Here is a 16964-nt window from a genome sequence, read left to right on the forward strand (position 1 = left end):
GTGCAGCTTGCAACATCGTATTCACAGACAGCTGTGCTGCTTGCAACATTCTATTCAAAATATTTACAATTAGGCAACATGCAATGTTAACATCATGTTGCAGTTATGGCACAGCTAAGGTTGCAACATTCTATTCACAATATTTACAGTTATGCCGCTTGCAACCCGTTCTATTCAAAATATTTACAATTGTACCGCTTGCAACATTTGTATCTATAAATAGGATCTCGCCTCCTGGTAATCTGCCCAGGCATTGTTTATTTTTTATTTATTTTTTTTAAAGCTCTATGGGTAGATATAAGCTGTCATTTCCATGCAGGAACAAAGTGATGTGCTATGAGTCAGGAAAAAAAAAAAAAAAACAGGTAGACCAGAGGATGACTGAGCGAAAGAGATGGGAAAAACACAAACATACCAGGAGAGGGAGGTATGAAAAAGGAGAATTTCACTTCCAGCCAGTGAGAAAAGTAATGAGGAAAAGCAGAGAGAGAGGGAGAGCGCAAGAGCAAGCGGATTGAGGGAGTATAAGAAGGGAATAAAAAAAAGGAAAGAATGAGGTAGGGGAGGAGGGAGGAGAGAGACACACAGCTCACAAGAAGGACACAGCCAGTGAGAGGCGCCCAGCTGCACAGAAAAGGCAAAGCATTGGATGAGAAATTGTTATACACACACCACCTACCAGAAAAGGTGCATCACCTATTCTCCAATACCGAGAAAGAGAGTGTGTGTGTATGGCATGGGCACAGACAGCCTGCAGCCTGGAGCTCAGGGTTGGATACCTGGACCTGGAGATACATTAGTGGAATGCTCGACAGTTCCCTTAGGACAATAAACAGAGAACTCCTTCCCTCTGGCTGGAGATCACAGAGAAACTGCTGTGCTTGACTTTTACCTAATAAGTGGAATGATACACAGAGACAAGCACTGACAGACAGGAATCGTATGGCAGGCCAGGTAAGGGAAAGGGGGGGAGCTGTGATATTTCTTTCGCATGTGATGGATTGCTACATTGAGACTTTTTTTTTTCTTTAAAATTAAGACCTTTTGTAAAGGATGACAGGAGAGGCTCGTGCATGCTGTAGAACGAGCGAGGCTGGGGTTTGTCATGTATGCATTGGAAGTTCATGACCAAGAAGGATGCAACTGTCTGTAGAGCACTGAACTGAGTGCTGGGCAATAGAGAGGTGGTGGTTGTTCCTGGGTTTCGGCACCAAATAAGGTGGGAGATGAGTAAGTTGAGGTTGGTTGGTTGGTTGGATTGAAGCATGGCTTGTCATATTAGTTTACGACGGTGATCTCCGAACTGTGGACTTCCAGATGTTGCAAAACTACAAATTCCAGCCTGCCCGGACAGCCGTTGGCTGTCCGGGCAGGCTGGAATTTGTAGTTTTGCAACATCTGGAGGTTTAGAGACCGCTGGTCTATGGGCTGGGTAAGAAAGTGCACTGGTAGGAGGTAGGTGACCAGTCTGTCGGATAGTTTAACAGGTGTCTCAGCATTCAACAGGGGCTCTGTCTCCTAAATCCTACAGGCAAGCACGATTTATAGATTTTGCTGTAGGGGCTCGCTTTATGGCTGGAAACCTTTCTAGATGATTGGGGCAAAGTTTTGCTGGCTGGGAAAGGATGGAGTAGATTGTTTTACTACATAGTTACTACTATGTAATATTATTATTTATTTGTTTTATTTTTAGTAAAGATGATAAATATTTTTTACGTCCGCTTGCAATTGGGACAATCCGATGCAATGGCCATTAGCGAGATGGCGAAACCTGACGCGGCTAATTAGGCATAAGACACGCCAAATCTTTACACCGCGTCTTGTGCGGGTGCTTTACATCACACCGTTAATTGTGTTTCACCTTTGTGGAGAGTTATAAGATAAACTGTATAATTAGAGTAATGATACCGTGTTGTAGTAGGTTGTCACACCATTTTGTCACTGACGTGTCATTCCTAAGCAGGCGTGGAGATGATACAGAGAGGTAGCAGAGCCGAGTTTGTCATGTGGTTGTATTCAATTTGCGCAGGTGCATCTTTGCATCAGCCTCAGATTGATTGGGTATATAGCTCTTCCCCATCTGTATATGTTGAAATAATTACTTTGTACCTACTGTCTTTACTTTTACTTTCTCCTATTGGCTGCTCCAGCATTTCTCTATAGTCTTAACTTTTAGAATAGGAATGTGTTACATTCTTGTACTCTAGAGCAGTGATCTGTGGACCTCCAGATTTTGCAAAAGTACAACTCCCAGCATGCCCGGACAGCCAATTGCTCTCCGGGCATGCTGAGAGTTGCAGTTTTGCAACATCTGAAGGTCCACAGTTTGGAGACCACTGCTTTAGACTGAGGCACATCTGAATAATACAGGATGCATATTTGTGCTATCTCTTTATCTATCTCCTATCTATCTCTTTATCTATCTCCTATCTATCTATCTCATATCTATCTATCTATCTCCTATCTATCTATCTCATATCTATCTCCTATCTATCTATCTACATATCTATCTGCCTACCTACCAACCTACCTATCTATCTATCTGCCTACCTACCAACCTATCTATCTATCTCATATCTATCTCATATCTATCTATCTATCTATCTATCTATCTATCTTTCTCATATCTATCTCCTATCTATCTATCTACATATCTATCTGCCTACCTACCAACCCATCTATCTATCTATCTATCTATCTATCTATCTATCTGCCTACCTACCAACCTACCTATCTATCTCATATCTATCTATCTATCTATCTATCTATCTATCTATCTCTTATCTATCTATCTACATATCTATCTGCCTACCTAACAACCTACCTATCTATCTATCTATCTATCTATCTATCCAGCAATATATATATATATATATATATATATATATATATATATATATATATATACACATACATACATATATATAAAAGTTTCCTCTACCCCCATTAAAATGCACAGATAATTGATTACATAGGGTCTTACCTGCAGTTTTCTCATTATTTAATATCATGTTCACTGCATAAATCAGCAGAAATAACAATATGCACCATCTACATACTGATAACAAATGAAGAATAAAATTGACGTAAAAATATGTCGCCACCTGGTGTTCAACGTATAAAGCAATGTGCCTGTCCACCTACTGAGCCAGGTCTCTGCATAGTGATCCTCTGTCCGCTACAGGGCAGCCAATAGAAATAGCTTCTGTACCCTTCTTGTTAGTGAGGGGCCAGGGCCTTTGCCATAGAATGGCAGTACAAATGAGAAATCTCCTTCTGTAGAGGAAGTAAGAACAGACTGTAACATCAGCTGCAAGAAAGGAAAGGAGCAGTCTCTATTGTAGAATGGTAGTATTTCTGAGAAAACTCTTTCTGCAGGAGAAGTAGGAAGAGACTGTATGATCAGCTGCCAGAGGGGGAAGGAGCAGAACTCTGCTGTAGAATAAAACCTTATAGAGGGGAAGTGCAGACTGTAATGTCAGTTTCCAGAAGTGTAAGGAGCAGAGTATCTGCTATAGAATGTCAGTATGGCTGAGGAAACTGCTTCTGCAGGGAAAGTAAAGAAATAAAAATGTCAATTGCCAAAGGAGGAAGGAGAAATGGCACTCCAGTAGAGAAACTTCTTATGTAGGGAAAGTAAAGAAATTAAATTTTCAGCTGCCAAAGGGGGAAGGAGAAATGGCTCTCCAGTAGAAAAACTTCTTATGTAGGGAAAGTAAGAACATACTGTAATGGGTAAGGAGGGTAAGGAGCAGGTGAAGTAGGAAGGGACTATATTGTCAGCTGCCAGAGGGGGAAGGAGCAGAGCATGTGCTGTAGAAAAACTCCTTGTGCATGGTATATAAGAACATTCTGTAATGTCACCTGCTAGAAGGGTAAGGATCAGTCTCCTTCCGCAGGGGAAGTAAAGGGATAGGCACAGAACCGGTGCTGTAGAAAACCTCCTTATGCATGGGTGCATGGGAAATAGGAACAGACTGTAATGTCAACTGCTAGAAGGAGCAGAATATCTGCTATAGAATGCCACTATGGCTAAGAAACATCCTTCTGCTGGGGAGGAAGCAATGGGCTATATTGTCAGCTGCCAGAGAGGGGAAAGAGCCTCTGCAGTAGCATGGCAGTTTAGCTTAGAACACTTCCTTTACAGGAGAAGTAAGAATATACTGTAGTATCCGCTGCCAGAAGGGGCAGGAGATTGATTCTATCTAGCCCCGTCCCCAGCAATACAAATGGGGACAAATGGAAGCAAAAAGTTATAAAAAATACACATACCTTTATGATAGAAACACTGCACATGGAATGACCATGGTTCAAGGTATGGCTGTTTTATATAAGATTGTGTTTAGACTTATTCAGGACATCTAATGGATTCCACTGACCATCTTTCTACAAACCTGTTACAATGTATCTGCTAACCTGCAGTTTGCTACAGTTCATATTGTGGGCCTAGGACTAAACACCAAAGAGGACCTTCCCTTACGCCACTTTAGGAATTGGAATACAGATGGTTAACTTTGTCCCTTGACCTTTTATAAATATTTACAACATTTAGGTATAAATTTAGTAATTTTATATAAAAGATTTATGGAAAGCCACATGTGGGTAGGATATGTAGAGAAAACATCAATTGTCTATGGTCACTACCTTGAAGGGACTTCACTTATTAGGATTAAGAATGGATAAAAATGGGTTGGATCTCACATTTTAAGAAACAGTGCCACTCTTGTCTATGGGTCATGCTCGGTATTGCAGCTCGGCTAAAAACAAAAGAATGCTGCAATACCAACCATAGCCTATGCACAAGAGTGGTGCTGTTTCTTAAAACAGAATTAGCCTTTCCTCCTAATAGCGGACAACCCCAGTAACCATAAACAGCAGTCTAGCTCATCTGGATGGGGTTTTCAAATTATTTTTAGGGAAAAAAAATCTGTTAATCGTGGAGGGGGGGGGGGGGGGGTTTGAAGGAATCCTCCTCAGCATGCTACATGGTAATTTTTGTGCTGCGTGGACATAAAATGCAAATTACTTTTTTAATAGTAGTATCTCATTCGTGTTGTTTAGTAATAAAAGGATTCCGTTTTGCGAGTCTCCGGAGCCTTTGCCGAAGAAAAAAGAAAAAAAGTCAAAATTGCGGTGAAATTTAATAGAGAAATAACATTTTTCCAATTATTTCGGAAGCTTCTAATTTTGAAGGGATAAGAAATGATTAATTTTGTATCCGGCTCCAATTTTTAATTTAAAAAGAAAGAAAAAAATTAAGGATTTTATACATTTAAACTTGGGATCTTTATAAGTTGTATCTTTATAAGTTGCAGAATAACCTACTACAGTATTGCAGTTGTTGAAAGACAACCATTGCTAGCATGGAAGTTGCTGCTGGGAGTTGTAGTCCTGCATCAGTTGTTGAGCAGAAGGTTGGAGATTCATGTCACAGAGCAGTCTTTCCCAATCTGTACCTTTCCAGTTGTTGCAGGACTACAACACCCATCATTCCCCAGCAACCGAAGGCCACCAGGGCATGATGGGAGTTGTAGTTCTGCAATAGAAGGGAATGGTGGGAATTGTAGTTTTGCAACAGTTGGAGATGCATGCTCTGCCAGGGTATGATGGGAGTTGTAGTTCTGCAACAACAGGGCATGATGCTGACAGGGCATGATGGGACTTGTAGTTCTGCAACAATAGGGCATGATGCTGCCAGGGCATGATGGCAGTTGTAGTTCTGCATCAGCAGTGCATGATGGTAATTGTAGTTTTGCAACAGCTGAAGACTTGTATTCTGCCAGGGCATGATTGGAGTTTCAGCTTTGCAACAGCCGGGCATGATGGAAGTTGTAGTTCTGCAACAGCAGGGTATAATAGGAATCATAGCTTTCCAACAGCTGGAGGCTCACACTTTGCCAGGGCATGATGGATATTGTAGTTTAACAACTTGGCATGATGCTGCCAGAGCATGATGGGAGCTGTAGTTCTGCAACAGCTAGAGACTCATGCTCTGCCAGGGCATAATAGGAGTTATAGTTCTGCAACTGCAGGGCATGATGGGAATTGTAGTTTTTCAACAGCTAAAGACTCACACTCTGCCAGGGCATGGTGGGAATTGTAGCTTTGCAACAGCAGGTCATGATGCTGCCAGGGCATGATGGGAGTTGTAGTTTTGCAACAGCACAGCATGATGGGAATTGTTGTTTTGCAACAGCTGGGGATTCACACAGTCATTGAGTAATCTTAATGTTCCACAATGTACCATAATGCAGCTTCAAGTGACAAAGTGCTACATGAACACACTAAAATGTAATGTCTTTGTTTTCTTATTTGCTGTTAAAAGGATAAATCTTTACTCTTTTAGGTTCTTCAAAAGTATCTGTTTCTGTAAGAATGTAAGAAAATAATCTACCCCCTCCCCATCACTATCGGTGTATTCTACATCCCTTACTTAATAAAGTGTGTAATACTAATACCAGACACTAGAGGGAGGTTAAAGCTTCTTCTTTCTTCCATTATCACACGTTTTTTCCAAGGGGGGAAAAAAAAAAATAATAATAATAGATTCCATGGGTTAATTAACAAGTGAGCGCAGACCATTTATCTTGAGGACTATGTAAACTCCATCAAGTAATATTGTTTTACTAATACAGCAGAGCCAAGAAGTTCTATAGTGTAGGGGAGCTGAGTTGTCAATGTGTGGTTTTCTATAGCATCTCCTTCGTTCAGCGATCCATCGTGGTGCCCATTGGGAATATTTAAATGACAAATTGAGCTCTGCTACATCTAGGTCATCGTCTCAGCAGGCTGTTGTTTCTTGCTTTCCATGTATAATTAACACTTATAATTAAGAAGCAATCAGAACAAACATGTAGTATCCAGAATCTGAGTCTACGCGTCTCCCATCTGTTGTCAAATTTTAGTTTATTATTCAGGACAAAAAGAATAAAAAATTAAATTGTGAACATATAAAATAATAGTGATTTTTTTCAAATTTTTATATTGACTACAAAGCTGGTGGAGGGGGATTTAGTGATGCATTGGGCTCAGCAGTGTAACCTACCCGTGTTTGAGGCATGAGCGGCCCTTGCGGTGTTGGAACGGCTGCTCCGCTTATTGACTTGTATAATTAAAGTCATTCAATCAAGACACTAAAATTGTCATTTTTTTATGACCTTGTGGGAGCATAAAATCAACAATAATCCCAGTATACGGTTACACAATACATAATTACACTAAAGTCTGACCTGTAACCCTCCAAGCTTCTTCTGAATGCTAATACTCAATGGTTAGAGGTCTGTTCCATGAAATGACGGGGGGAATTCAGGAAAAGGATTAAAATGATAAGGATTTCTTTTCTTTTTTTCTTTTTCTTTTTCAAATAGCGCCACTCTTGTTCATAGGCTATGTTTGGTATGGCAAGTAAGCTTTTTTCAAGGTAAATACAGCTGCTTCAGTCATCAACAGCCATGCTAGTAACTAGAGATGAGCCTATCGGTTCAGAAGTGTAAATATTTACAATAAATTCAGAGGACTTTGATCTTAAACTTTTTGTGGTTTGGTTTGCCCCTGCTCCTGTACAGAGGTAAGCAGCCAAGTTGTATGTGTCATGGCTTCTACTTACTACTTTTCACTTGTCGGGTGTTCTACATCCAGCCAAGCATGCTCAGTACAGGAACAGGGACTCGTGTCTTTGTCAGGAGTCCTTGCTCCTGTAAACTTAGCAGTTCAGAGGTAAACAGCCATGTATGGTAGCTTCTACTCACTATATTTGACTAGCAGAGTGCACCTAGCCCAGCATGCTTGGTAAAGGAGCAGAGACTCTTGTCATTGATAGGACCCCCTGCTTCTGTACACTTAGTGGTCTGGAGGTTAGCCGTCCTGTTGTATGTATCACAGCTTCTACACACTAGATTAGACTGGTTAGATGCTCTGCATCCAGCCAACCATGCTTAATACAGGAGCAAGGACTCTTGTCTTTGGCAGGAGTCCCTGCTTCTGTACACTTAGCAGTCTGAAAGTAAGCAGCCATGTTGTATGTATCACAGCTGCTACACACTAGATTTGACTAGTTAGGGGCTCTGCATCCAGCCCAGCATGCTCAGTACAGGAGCAGGGATTCTTGTCTTTGACAGGAGTCCCTTCTTCTGTACACTTAGCGGTCCAGAGATAGGCAGCTATGTTGTAAGTATCGCAGCTTCTGTTCACTACATTTGACTGGCAAATTGCACCCGGACCCAGCATGCTCAATACAGGAGCAGGGACTCTTATATTTGACAGGAGTCCCTGTTCCTGTACACTTAGCGGTCTGGAGGTAAGCAGCCATGCTGTAAGAATTACAACTTCTACTCAATATTTGTGACTGGCTAAGCACACCCAGCCCAGAACACTAAGAAAACAACTTGAATGTAGTGTGGCATGGTTAGCTTATTGCATTGGTCGGGAATTTATAAATTTTTGCTACATTTTTGTGCAATCTCATGCCAGCCAGACCACACTTAGGGACTCATCTAGATCTGAGCTACTTAGATTTTTATGAAGAACATGCACCTCTTTTATAAATATGGGGGAAGTACACATGACATACGCCCAGGCAACCATGTGCCTATGTATCACTACCCCTAGTGGTCGTGATGGGAATTACAGCGTGTTGAATATTTTGCTAGCATGTCATAATTCTCTGTTGAATTTGTATAGTAAGACATTAGGGTCCTCAACCCAGTGTCTTTCAACCAGTGTGCCTCCAGCTTTTGCAAAACTACAACTCCCAGCATACCCAGACAGCCGAAGGAAGCACTGCCTTAACCAATATAACCAATATACAGAAGTGATGATGGGTCTATGACATTTTTCATTTTGAATATTGTCATGTCATATTCACGAATATCATCACTATCGGTCTACCTATCTAATTTTAGTGACGATATTTGCGAATATGAGGATATTTGTGAATATTCGCATATTCGTGAATATTTGCTCTCCAGTCTAATACAGTAAATAGTATAGGAGCCTTCTTTAGACCACAAGCTGGAAGCAGGGAGGGATGAGATCACTGTGATGTGTTCTGTGTTGAAAAAAAATTTGTGAATATTCGAGCTCAACACTACATGTGGTGTCTTCTCCCGTAGGGTTATGTTATATTAAGCAGATGTAATGTTACACAGTATTAGAATATGATTTTTTTTTTCTTGTGTTGTGCACATTTTGTACATACCTAATAGTCATACATGTTTATTGCATCCATTAAAGGGATACTTTGGTACTAACTTTCTGGTACTAGTTGGTTATAAAAATATATTTATTGTTTTCCACCGGAGTACCCCTTTACATCCTAACTGTCATTTGTTTATAGGGGACCTGACAGCAGAATAACATGTGTATAAATAAGCCCATGGCTACATAGGGTTAGTGATCATGATTCTGGGTATACCTTTTATTTTATTAGTCCTCTCCATTAGCAAGATATAAGCCTAAAATGAAGCTCAAGTGTCCAAGGGGTGTTTCCCAACAAAGTAAAAGCCCATTTCAGTCCAGTCTATATCCTTTTTATTTAGTGGCTGTCAATAAAATGGGGAAGACATTTGCATGTGTGCCATGGGGCGATGATACAAATATGAGCTGGACTTATCTGTGCACTTGCCATGCTGGAGAACACAACCTTGGCACTTCTGGCTTATTTGTATGGCCTTACTCAGTATGGGCATTTCACTGGTAAAGTGCTTCTATTACTGACGAGCATGACTGGATGTCTAGTAGTGTCCCTCTACAGGACTAGCAATACTACAAGGAGCTGAGTTAAGGGAGTTTCCCCTTGTCTTTTGAGGGGGTTTTACCTGGCAATATTTATATTCTTATATACGTTGACCATATCCTCTTAACCGTCTAAACAAATGTAATTATTTTTATCTTCCCCATAGCTGATATATGTTCTATGCCCTTTGTAAGTTAAGTTGCACGTCTCTGTACCTTTTCCAGCTCCATAATGTCCCCTGTTCCTATCCTGCCTTATCCAGCAGTTTGATCCAACAGTCATTACCCCACTCATCCATTAATGGAGAGATGACTCTGCTTATCCTGACTCTGTCTATACAGCAAAGCTAAAAATGTCCAAAGAAGGAGGTGGAGCCTCTGAAAACATTCACACTTGGCCTGCAAGATATCTTATGGTTCTACTCAGGAATGGTGTTTCCGAGCACTGAGGAGGAAACAAGCCTGACTTTTTGGTAATGCAGTTACGGTATATTGATACTATAAAATTGTTGCTAATGCATCAATAAGCTATTGGACTTGTCTAAATGTTTTGTTTAGTTTTTTTCACTGAAGTGAAGTGAATATCTTTTGCACGGAAAGGAAAAATACAAGATAAAGTTGGATTTATAAGCAAAACTCAGTTGTGCATTAAATAAGTTTGACTCTGCTTATTCTGTCCCTGTCTATACAGTTAAGCTACAAAGTTATCTGCATAAAACAAGAATCATTGGTCTTTTGGAACAGCTCTAGCTGCCAGTGTGAAAACTGGAATATTCCAGACTTTTTTTTTTGTGAATAGGAATAAAAAAGGATAAATAAATATATTTTTTTAAATGTATGTTTTTTTTTCATAATAAAAACAAACAATTTGTAATAGGTTGTCTAGCGATAGATTTTTTCCTCAAAGTAAATATATATTTGCTTCTATTCTAGTCATTGGAGCTTCTACACACTAGATTAGACTGGTTAGATGCTCTGCATCCAGCCAACCATGCTTAATACAGGAGCAAGGACTCTTGTCTTTGGCAGGAGTCCCTGCTTCTGTACACTTAGCAGTCTGAAAGTAAGCAGCCATGTTGTATGTATCACAGCTGCTACACACTAGATTTGACTAGTTAGGGGCTCTGCATCCAGCCCAGCATGCTCAGTACAGGAGCAGGGATTCTTGTCTTTGACAGGAGTCCCTTCTTCTGTACACTTAGCGGTCCAGAGATAGGCAGCTATGTTGTAAGTATCGCAGCTTCTGTTCACTACATTTGACTGGCAAATTGCACCCGGACCCAGCATGCTCAATACAGGAGCAGGGACTCTTATATTTGACAGGAGTCCCTGTTCCTGTACACTTAGCGGTCTGGAGGTAAGCAGCCATGCTGTAAGAATTACAACTTCTACTCAATATTTGTGACTGGCTAAGCACACCCAGCCCAGAACACTAAGAAAACAACTTGAATGTAGTGTGGCATGGTTAGCTTATTGCATTGGTCGGGAATTTATAAATTTTTGCTACATTTTTGTGCAATCTCATGCCAGCCAGACCACACTTAGGGACTCATCTAGATCTGAGCTACTTAGATTTTTATGAAGAACATGCACCTCTTTTATAAATATGGGGGAAGTACACATGACATACGCCCAGGCAACCATGTGCCTATGTATCACTACCCCTAGTGGTCGTGATGGGAATTACAGCGTGTTGAATATTTTGCTAGCATGTCATAATTCTCTGTTGAATTTGTATAGTAAGACATTAGGGTCCTCAACCCAGTGTCTTTCAACCAGTGTGCCTCCAGCTTTTGCAAAACTACAACTCCCAGCATACCCAGACAGCCGAAGGAAGCACTGCCTTAACCAATATAACCAATATACAGAAGTGATGATGGGTCTATGACATTTTTCATTTTGAATATTGTCATGTCATATTCACGAATATCGTCACTATCGGTCTACCTATCTAATTTTAGTGACGATATTTGCGAATATGAGGATATTTGCGAATATTCGCATATTCGTGAATATTTGCTCTCCAGTCTAATACAGTAAATAGTATAGGAGCCTTCTTTAGACCACAAGCTGGAAGCAGGGAGGGATGAGATCACTGTGATGTGTTCTGTGTTGAAAAAAAATTTGTGAATATTCGAGCTCAACACTACATATAGCTACATGTAAATCATATAACTTCTCCATATAAGACAAGCAAGACCCAGGGGAAAGGGTGAGGGAAGATTGTAGGTTACGTGCTCTCTGTATAATCCCAGGGAGACATTGGTGTAAATAAAGCTTCATAACATCTTCATTGTGTGTCTTCTGTGGAGTTCTGCATTACACAGGGGTCGGGAGACCTTTAATATGTTGTGGAGATATCGAGGGAGCTGTTCTTCATCTGTATGAAGGGACGTATGCAGCAACCACGTCTGTCGCTTCACAACTGCGTTCTGGCCCTGCAGCAAGTGTACAAGGGAAAATTCTGCAGCCAATAAAGACTGAAATCTTCTGCAAATCCACAAAAGAATAAAGGATCCAACTTCACTCATTTCTTATTAGGTCACTGGAAGATTTGCTTCCTTATACACAGATTCTAGAAAATGTGAAATAGACTCTGTAAGAATGAGAAAATGGTCCGGGAGAGGAAAAAAAAAGTATATGGACTAACAAGTGCCCAGTGCTAGGATGGCAGTGGTAGAGCAATTTTGGATCAGTCACAGGTCAATTTTCTTCAGATAAAAATTATTTTTTTATTTATATAGTGCCAACATTTTCCGCAGTGCTTGTACTTCCCTGCAATCAGTTCCTGTCCCCGTTGGGGCACAAAATCAAAATTCACCTATTGGTAAAACCAGGGCCGGCTCTGCCTATTTGCAAAATAGGCAGCCGCCTAGAGCACATTCTTGATGCGGGCGGCGCTCTGCCCGCAGCAATAAAGTTATCCAGCATTAAAAGCACCTGCCCATCCAGCAAAACCCTCCGCCTCCACACCCTGGCACCATAACAATCTGCATCTGGCACTGCCACCTCCAGGGCAGAGAGGCACGATCACTAAGGTCAGGTCCATCCAGCATCCTGACATTGCATGCGCCTCCATACAACCGTCCGCCTAACAGTGTTTCACCCAAGTAGTAAGGTGGGGTGTGTCAAAGGGCGGAGTCAATAGGCAGGGTCAAGGGGTGGCAAAATTATCTTTCGCCTAGGGTGGCAAAAATCCTTGCACCAGGCCTGGGTAAAGCCCACCTAAAGAGAACGTACAAACTTCTTGACAAATGTTGTCCTTGGTGGGATTTGTATCTAGGGTTCGGTGCTGCAAGGCAACAACACTAACCACCGAGCTACCTTGCTGCCAAAGGATCTCCAAATGATCTCAGAGGTGGTACCAATGGTGTTCATTGAAGAAAGGGGGCCCAGTAGAAAATATCCAAATGGGCTTCCCATGATGTCTGGTTTTGCCCCTCAGGAAAGAAAGGTCTGGCGTTTTTTTCCCCTTTGTTTCTCATAACTCATTGGTCAATATTGGTCAATACCCTTCTCCATTAATGTGTTGACAATGCAGTTTCCTGGAAAAAGGAATTCTGCACAGTTTTTTTTAGCAAAAAATAAATAAAAAGGAATGGGAGCAACCAAGATGGAGCCTGCTCTCTTTTAAAGGGCCCCAGAGCAGCCCAATGGACTGCAACTTGGGTGGTACTGTGTAATAGTGATCGCTTGTCTAAGTATCAGAATGACTGATCATTGTGGAAATCACAGTGATGTCATCACCGAGATGTATAGTAACATTAATGAGTTGATAAGAAGGATCCTCCATAAATATTACACTTGCCAACTTTTAAAGATGGACATATAAAGGGGTTGCCTTGGGAGAAACTTTCTCCCCCCTTCTTCTAAAGAAATACCCCAGTTTCTGCCAAAATAAAATAACTCATACTCACCGGCCTGGGTCTGCTGCCAGTGCCGCCCCAAAGGCACCAGACTCTGTTGGCGCTTGGCTTCTTACGGCTTCTGGTGACATGTTGCATCTGCAGCAACTGCCCGTTAAGCCTATCTCTTGCTACAGCAAAGATCCACTTCTGTTCCTGCAGGGTCCGTACTTCATTGGACGCTGAGAAGACACGGGACCAAGTGCTGTCGGACAGCAGTGGTGGAAAAACAGGGCAGGTGACTATGACTTATTTTTCTTTATTTTGGCAGCACCCATGGGCATTTCTAGAAAATAAAGTTGCTGCACGACTCTTTTAAGCCCTAGCCACCAAAATGACCAGAGAAGTCACAAAATCACGACATTGAAGCTCCACCCCCCAGGAAAACCCCCAAAAACTGCTTTGGAACTTCCACAAGCAACCACTTTAGTTTAGGTTTGACTAAACCCTGCCCATTCCTTGGTCCGGTTTTCCGCTTTTTCCTAAAGATGGCTCCATAGATAAGAATACAATGAACTATCCAGGTAAATGTTTTGCTAACCAGGATAGAATGTTTTTACCATGCCCTCACCATGACATAGTTATAGGGGCTGTAGAGGTAGTAGTCATGCCCATATCTGGTGTCTAAGGGGGAATAATGAGGGATAGAAGCCCAGCATTGGGCTCAGGAGCTGGTAGCCATGAATCTGTTTGTGTGATCAATTTTTACCCTCTAGTTTGCTATTAAAGGGGTACTTCACCCCTAGACATCGGGGGGGTCGTGATGTCACAACCACACCCCCTTGTGACGTCACACCACACACCCTCAATGCAAGTCTATGGGAGGGGACGTGGCATCCGCCACGCCCCCTCCCATAGACTTGGATTGAGGGGGCATGGTATGACGTCACAGCCATGCCGACTCCAAGCATTCAGAACAAAATGTTCCGAACGCTGGGGCACCGGAGTACCCTTTAAAGTTCCTCTAGAAAAGTGAGTTCTCTATGTGTGGCTACCCAATAGCAGAATAGCTGGAACTGCCAGGCCTGGGCCCCCTCTCTCCTATGGCCCCGTGCAGTATGTACTGTATACCCTTGACCCCACAGTGTTCACATCTGGGACTCCTCAATAATAAACTCTATGGTGACCTCACAGCAATTGCTCGATTTCCCTACAGAGGAACCACATGGAAAATAGACCATTACATTGTGCCCTTTGAAATGAATTGGCTTTCCCTAGAGGGGTCAATGTGAAATTGACGAGAAGGAAAAGGTGCAACATGATTGATAGCTTTAAGGACTCCATGGTTTATATACATCCCAGTGTGATACCGTCCAGCACCACTTGTAATGTATTCCTATGGATTGCATAAAATTGCATGTTTGGATACAATTTCATGCAAAAAAAATTAGCCATAATTGCAAACTGCATGTGGTGTCTTCTCCCGTAGGGTTATGTTATATTAAGCAGATGTAATGTTACACAGTATTAGAATATGATTTTTTTTTTCTTGTGTTGTGCACATTTTGTACATACCTAATAGTCATACATGTTTATTGCATCCATTAAAGGGATACTTTGGTACTAACTTTCTGGTACTAGTTGGTTATAAAAATATATTTATTGTTTTCCACCGGAGTACCCCTTTACATCCTAACTGTCATTTGTTTATAGGGGACCTGACAGCAGAATAACATGTGTATAAATAAGCCCATGGCTACATAGGGTTAGTGATCATGATTCTGGGTATACCTTTTATTTTATTAGTCCTCTCCATTAGCAAGATATAAGCCTAAAATGAAGCTCAAGTGTCCAAGGGGTGTTTCCCAACAAAGTAAAAGCCCATTTCAGTCCAGTCTATATCCTTTTTATTTAGTGGCTGTCAATAAAATGGGGAAGACATTTGCATGTGTGCCATGGGGCGATGATACAAATATGAGCTGGACTTATCTGTGCACTTGCCATGCTGGAGAACACAACCTTGGCACTTCTGGCTTATTTGTATGGCCTTACTCAGTATGGGCATTTCACTGGTAAAGTGCTTCTATTACTGACGAGCATGACTGGATGTCTAGTAGTGTCCCTCTACAGGACTAGCAATACTACAAGGAGCTGAGTTAAGGGAGTTTCCCCTTGTCTTTTGAGGGGGTTTTACCTGGCAATATTTATATTCTTATATACGTTGACCATATCCTCTTAACCGTCTAAACAAATGTAATTATTTTTATCTTCCCCATAGCTGATATATGTTCTATGCCCTTTGTAAGTTAAGTTGCACGTCTCTGTACCTTTTCCAGCTCCATAATGTCCCCTGTTCCTATCCTGCCTTATCCAGCAGTTTGATCCAACAGTCATTACCCCACTCATCCATTAATGGAGAGATGACTCTGCTTATCCTGACTCTGTCTATACAGCAAAGCTAAAAATGTCCAAAGAAGGAGGTGGAGCCTCTGAAAACATTCACACTTGGCCTGCAAGATATCTTATGGTTCTACTCAGGAATGGTGTTTCCGAGCACTGAGGAGGAAACAAGCCTGACTTTTTGGTAATGCAGTTACGGTATATTGATACTATAAAATTGTTGCTAATGCATCAATAAGCTATTGGACTTGTCTAAATGTTTTGTTTAGTTTTTTTCACTGAAGTGAAGTGAATATCTTTTGCACGGAAAGGAAAAATACAAGATAAAGTTGGATTTATAAGCAAAACTCAGTTGTGCATTAAATAAGTTTGACTCTGCTTATTCTGTCCCTGTCTATACAGTTAAGCTACAAAGTTATCTGCATAAAACAAGAATCATTGGTCTTTTGGAACAGCTCTAGCTGCCAGTGTGAAAACTGGAATATTCCAGACTTTTTTTTTTGTGAATAGGAATAAAAAAGGATAAATAAATATATTTTTTTAAATGTATGTTTTTTTTTCATAATAAAAACAAACAATTTGTAATAGGTTGTCTAGCGATAGATTTTTTCCTCAAAGTAAATATATATTTGCTTCTATTCTAGTCATTGGAGTGTAGACAATGAATGTGACAATACAAGGAGTTAATACAGCCCTGTGAGCTGTCACAATGTATCATTGATGGCTGCTTATAATTTTTACAGGTCTGTAAAAAGGAATTCAGCGGTTCTGTAAATAACTCATAGATTCGCCATCGCCAGATATATTGCTCAGTAAAGCAACAATCCAGAACGCTATCTATTTTATTCACATGAACACTGGTCTTGTGATCCATGAATTCTGTTCACAAAAAAAGGACAGCAGCTCCCAGGCAGGGAGAAAATTACACGTGTATGCTATAGCCGCCTGATCAATACTGTGCTGCTGAGCTTCACCTGCTGTATATAC

At 41.1% G+C, this 16964-nt stretch overlaps 1 protein-coding gene across 1 annotated transcript in view; it reads left to right on the plus strand.

Moving 5' to 3' along the window:
• Positions 1-591: 591 nt before the first annotated feature.
• CNTN5 (contactin 5) overlaps positions 592-16964 on the plus strand; it is a 1441523-nt gene continuing 1425150 nt past the window's right edge. The window contains exon 1 of the mRNA XM_056561527.1: positions 592-954. The gene's annotated coding sequence lies outside the window, so the exon portion shown is untranslated. The remainder of the gene's footprint in view (positions 955-16964) is intronic.

The sequence above is a fragment of the Hyla sarda genome, chromosome 2 (genome assembly GCF_029499605.1).
Source record: "Hyla sarda isolate aHylSar1 chromosome 2, aHylSar1.hap1, whole genome shotgun sequence".
Lineage (NCBI taxonomy): Eukaryota > Metazoa > Chordata > Amphibia > Anura > Hylidae > Hyla > Hyla sarda.